Source organism: Morone saxatilis, unplaced genomic scaffold (assembly GCF_004916995.1).
Source record: "Morone saxatilis isolate NCDOM2014 unplaced genomic scaffold, NCSU_SB_2.0 Contig17, whole genome shotgun sequence".
Classification (NCBI taxonomy): domain Eukaryota; kingdom Metazoa; phylum Chordata; class Actinopteri; family Moronidae; genus Morone; species Morone saxatilis.
Window position 1 is genome coordinate 819,561 of NW_023339729.1, and position 5,279 is coordinate 824,839.

Consider the following 5,279-nt stretch of genomic DNA (forward strand, 5'->3'; position numbering starts at 1 on the left):
TAGACCGAACTCCTTTTAACATTTACAGAGACCCAACAGTACCACCATGAGAGAGACGGGTTAGGGTTAAAACTGCCTTTTAAGAGGCAGAAACCTCTGACAGACTCTAGGTGGGTGGTCGTCTTCCTCGACCAGTTGGGCTGACATTAGTATCATCTCTATTCAAAATGAAGCATGCAACATATTAGACTAATAAGTGTCTTAAGACAAAAACAGTCACAAATAACGTATGAGAAAAGGACACATTGTAATCTGTATTTTACTTCCCATTTTTAGTTGATTTTTTAATTCATTTTTATAATGATTTACAATGTTTTAATGTTTTACTTTGCTGAGTTTCTACCAAGCATTCCCCTTTGTACACCTCATTTTTTGAAAACTGCTATACAAATTAGATATTATTATAATGACTCTTTTGCAAATGAAGCTAAATGCGTGCACAGACACTCAGGACTAATAGCAAGTCAACTTTTAACACTGTTAATTCAGCAATTATGTAAAACAGATGCATATACTGTATATCTCATGTGAGCTGATGAGCAGCGCTTTGTTAAATGAAAAGGGGGAGCTGAAAGCTCCCTTACACTGCAAAATAATCAAGTTCTTTTAATGTATTTTTCAAATTTGCTTTGTGTCTGGACTGTAATTGAGTTCTTAAAGATGTATTCTATTTAAGATATTTGTTCTTGTAAGCAGTTCTTCAAGTCTTTGCAAAATTTGTGTGATGTGCTCTTGGAGCCCTACAAAATTAACTCAGCTCACTTCTTCAACAGCAATCAATGTTTCAAATGTGTATAAGTGAACAGATATTAAAATGGTTGTTATTTAATTATATAAAGCTGAATTTTACAATGATTTTTCATACACAACTTGAATTGTTGATTGAATTGTTTTTATCAAGAGGTTCATTCAAGTTGCCATTTTTACTACTTGTAGTGGCAGAAGCTGGATGTTTTTTTGTTTTTTTTATTTATTCAACCTTTTTGCTTGATAACTAGTTTTTACATATTCTTAATGTCAGGAAGTAATTTTGAGGTTTTACAACTGACTCCAGTTGGTGGGCGGTGTGTGCGCTGCTAGATTAGTGGTTACGGTGACAATAAAAGAAGATTTACTTAATGATTGAATTATAATAATTTAATAATAATAATAATTTTTTTTAAACACACATAGGCCCAAAATATAATCACACAAAGGGCTTACAGAAATGCCAAATAGCAGCGCCCCAGGACCATTTAGGGGTTTGGTTTCTTGCTCCAGGACACCTCAGCAGAGGTCTAATTTGTTATCCTTTTTTGTACTTATTTATAAATCAATTAAATAACTACATCACTTTGGGGTATATGTATCCCTGGTCGGGAATCACTGCTCGAAGATACAGTACCCGATAAAATTAAAGCTGCAAGCAGCAATGAATGGGCCCTCGCAGTCCATACGCGTCAGGGCGTGCTATGGTCGCCTCATGTGCCAGCGTATCAAACATACATATGCAGATTTCACATAAATCCGATGATTGTCATACAAGGCTTACGTATTTTAAAATTTTTTTTACGTATTCCTTATGTATTTAGGGCGGGACTCTCATCAGACGTGTAGAGCTGGTGCAGAATACAAAATACACTGAAGTTATGACAACTTCCCATTTCATTGCAAAACAACGAATTTTGACACCAAGCCATAGACACGCCCTTCAAAGCACGTCACAAATAGCACAACTATTAATCGTGGAGGTCTTTAGATTATACTGATCAAATCTGAAGTCCTGTTGGGTTTGGGGTATGGGTCCCAGCAGCATTTTTGGTTGTCTGGTCATGATACACGTGTACCAATTTTAATACATATTGGTGTCTTGGGATTATTACTGACATAGCAGATTTGAAAATAAGCTTTCAAATGTTTTACTTAGTAATGAAATTACTACTAAAAACTTTACTTTAAGTGATTTCTCTTGGCTTTTGACCATTTGGTCAATCATCACCAGCACAGGCCCAACCTGCACACTGCACAACATGTCATCAAGAGTTGTGTTACCCTCATTTTTATTGAGAATGTTGCTCTGATTTAGGGTTTGATGCTATAGTTCTGAATGAACATTTATTGAATGAAGGTAGGTTTACTACAAATGGATAGTTTGTGTATTAACGTCATGCTATGAGCACACCTGCTTTTTTATTGCAGGAATGTATGCCACATTGTGAGATATTAAAGGGTTGTCATGTTATTCTCATAAAACGCATAATAGTTTTAGATAGTTATATATATAGCAGTCCAACAATAAGGATTGCCCAATGGCCTGGGGCCAGTGAAATGTTACAATGGGCCATTAACTATAAACAGCCAGTTGCTTGATTGGCCAGTGTATTTTTTTATGAAATGTTGCTTTTTATGTTGGGTTCTGATTTAAACATACAATATTTAATTTCTGCCACTAGGGGGTCTCTCACATCAATAACAAAAGATGAAAATTTATGACCCCGGGCCAGTCACAAAAAACTGTATTTTTGTCTATAGTTAAACTATGTATAGTTTATAGCTTTATTTCATAGTTTTCAGCTCCAGGCAAAGTAAACAGGTGCCTCCAAAGAAAATCTTGCCCAGAGCCCCTTGTTTTCTAGAGCCGGGCCTGCATCATTGAAAGACAGATTGGTCTTTCAATAATTTAAGATTGGTCTTTCAATAATAATTCAATAATGAAACATCTGTATGGTCGCTTATAAATCCCTCATGTCTTTCATAACTAATTATTTTATGAATGCCTGATTAAGCTGCAGTATTACTGGCCTGTTGGGTATACACACACACACACACACACACACTCACAGTAAAGCATGTTGCAGCATCGTTGGAGAATCCTATTTGATTATTTATGCTTCCTGAGCTGCCTCACAGTATGCAAGTCATAGCGATTTAACATTAACTTGGTTGCTACTACAGGCGCCTCACACTGCAACGCTCCAGCCATCAAATGCTGCCTATACCAATAAGCACACATGAATATTTCATCATTTAATAGCAGATGAGAAGGATTAAGATATCAGCTGTATGTTTGCATTAGCTGGAGAGCTACATGTGCTGCTGTGGATAGGCTCAAGATCATGTGTCAGTCTTGCTAGCTTCAGCACAGACCACAAGGCTGAAACTCAAACACTCCTTCTGTCTTTGTCTATCTTCCTTTGTTTCCAAACCCGCCTCTCCAGCAGATCAGTGTGATGAAGTAGCGGACTGCCAAGCCACAGGCATTTAACCACATCTGAATAGCTGCCAGCCGTTTCATATGAGATTTTCAGACAGCAGAAGAAAAAGGCCCTCGATTCCTAAGATTGGGGAGCGCTAGATGCTGCCAGTCTCCTAAACATTCTGCCTATTAAACCCTCGGCAGGAGGGATTCCTGGACCCGCTGCTCACTTCCAAACAAGACTCCTAGCTGCACATACAGTCAGATACTGCAGCACTAATTCTTCTTTCAACTGATTTTTTCAACAGCCAGCTGAATACATTTCCTCAGGCTGTCTGACACCCGCCTGTGATGGTTCGACATCAATTCAAACTCTCTCATCCTCTCCATCTAAATGCTACTGTCTGCCTCCATGTCGGGGCTTCACTGTCCTAACTTCCCTGCAGCAACAGTTATGTAGCTCCTTACATGTTTTCTTAAAAGTAAAACAGTCTCAAAGTTCTACGTTTTTTCATCTTAAGATGTTGGTTTCTGCTTACGCAAGCGCTCGACTTTAGCAATCTCAGATAGATTCTTCTGGTTAGTTAAAATGCTGTGGGATTTCTCACCGTCCAGAAGGGATATGGTAAAGTTGCTATGGTAACACAGTTCCTTCAGGTGAATGAAAACCTTGATTGCAATCCAAACCCTTTTCATAGAGTCATTATTAAAAATATCTGATGAAAATCAGAGGAAAAGGAAACAAACGGGACTGTGTTGTGTTATTCATTCTGCGTGACTGTTCAAGGTCTCTAAAGCCCAGTTCAGACCAAAGAATCACGACGAGACCAGAAACTTGCAACGTTCTGAAACCTGCCAGTTTGGCGACTAGACGACACGGTGTATAATCTCTCAACTTTCTGTAGTTACTGACATCTTGTCAGGCTTTTTGTAGCTGTATATCATTTGTAGCATCTTAAAAAAATAATGAGGATAGTGATAGTGAGTTACTTGCCACAGTTGCATTTTTTTAGTATTGATGAAATAGCGAAAACATAAAAAAATTACAGGGTTGTTTATCACTTCATGTTCGTTAGTGCAAAAATGCTTCTATGTATTTATGCAAGTTTGTTTGAGTATATATTATCTTGCTTCAGGATAGGTTGTGGGTAAGTTGTGTGTAGGTATACTCATATGTAGGGATGGGGATCATTAATATTAATTGATACTGATATCATTTTCAAGATTCTTTTTTTTTTTTTCAGCTTTTATGCCTTATTTGATAGGACAGCTGGAGACAGACAGGAAAGGGGGGCAGAGAGAGATGACATGCAGTAAAGGGCCGCAGGTCGGATTCGAACCCTGGGCCGCTGCAGCAAGGACTCAGCCTTGGTACATGGGTCGGGTACATTCAAGCTATGGTATTAGTTAGTATTAGTAATTAGTAAGTAAAGTATTGATCCTTTCTCCACCCACAGCCTAACTACACCTGTGCGTTACAGGCCGAGTCTTCCCCTTTATGGAGGATGGGCTTGTGGGTAATCTGCCGGTTTGTTGTAGGAAGTGAGTCATGCATAATTTTACAAATAATTATACTATAAGTTCAATAAAAAGAATGAAAATGTAATTTCAATAAATTACATTTATTTTTTATTCAACATTAATATTTTCAATGTCATCATTGTCAACTGCAGTAAAACCTCTAAAACAGAGTTTGATCACTGCCTACCCGCCATAGACGATGCCAAAGATCCTCAATGAAGCACAAGCCCATGTTTGTCATTAAAGTGACTGGTTCAATGCAACGTCAATGCCATCTTAGCATTACTGTAAGATGAAAATTGGTTTGTGATCAACTGTAAACAGTTCAAATGATGCATTCAAGTAATTGTTTTAATAAACCAAAAATGATTTGAGCTGATCAGGGGGTACTTGGCTGAAAAATATTTTAAAGGGCGTACATTATGAAAAATGTTTGAGAACGACTGACTTAGAGTGACCTTATATAAATGTTTTTATGGGTCTGTAAATTTTAAAGTATTATTTGTTTGGTCTTTTATGCCTTTATTTGACAGGGAGAGCTGGAGAGAGACAGGAAAGGGTCACGGCCCATCGGCCATGATCC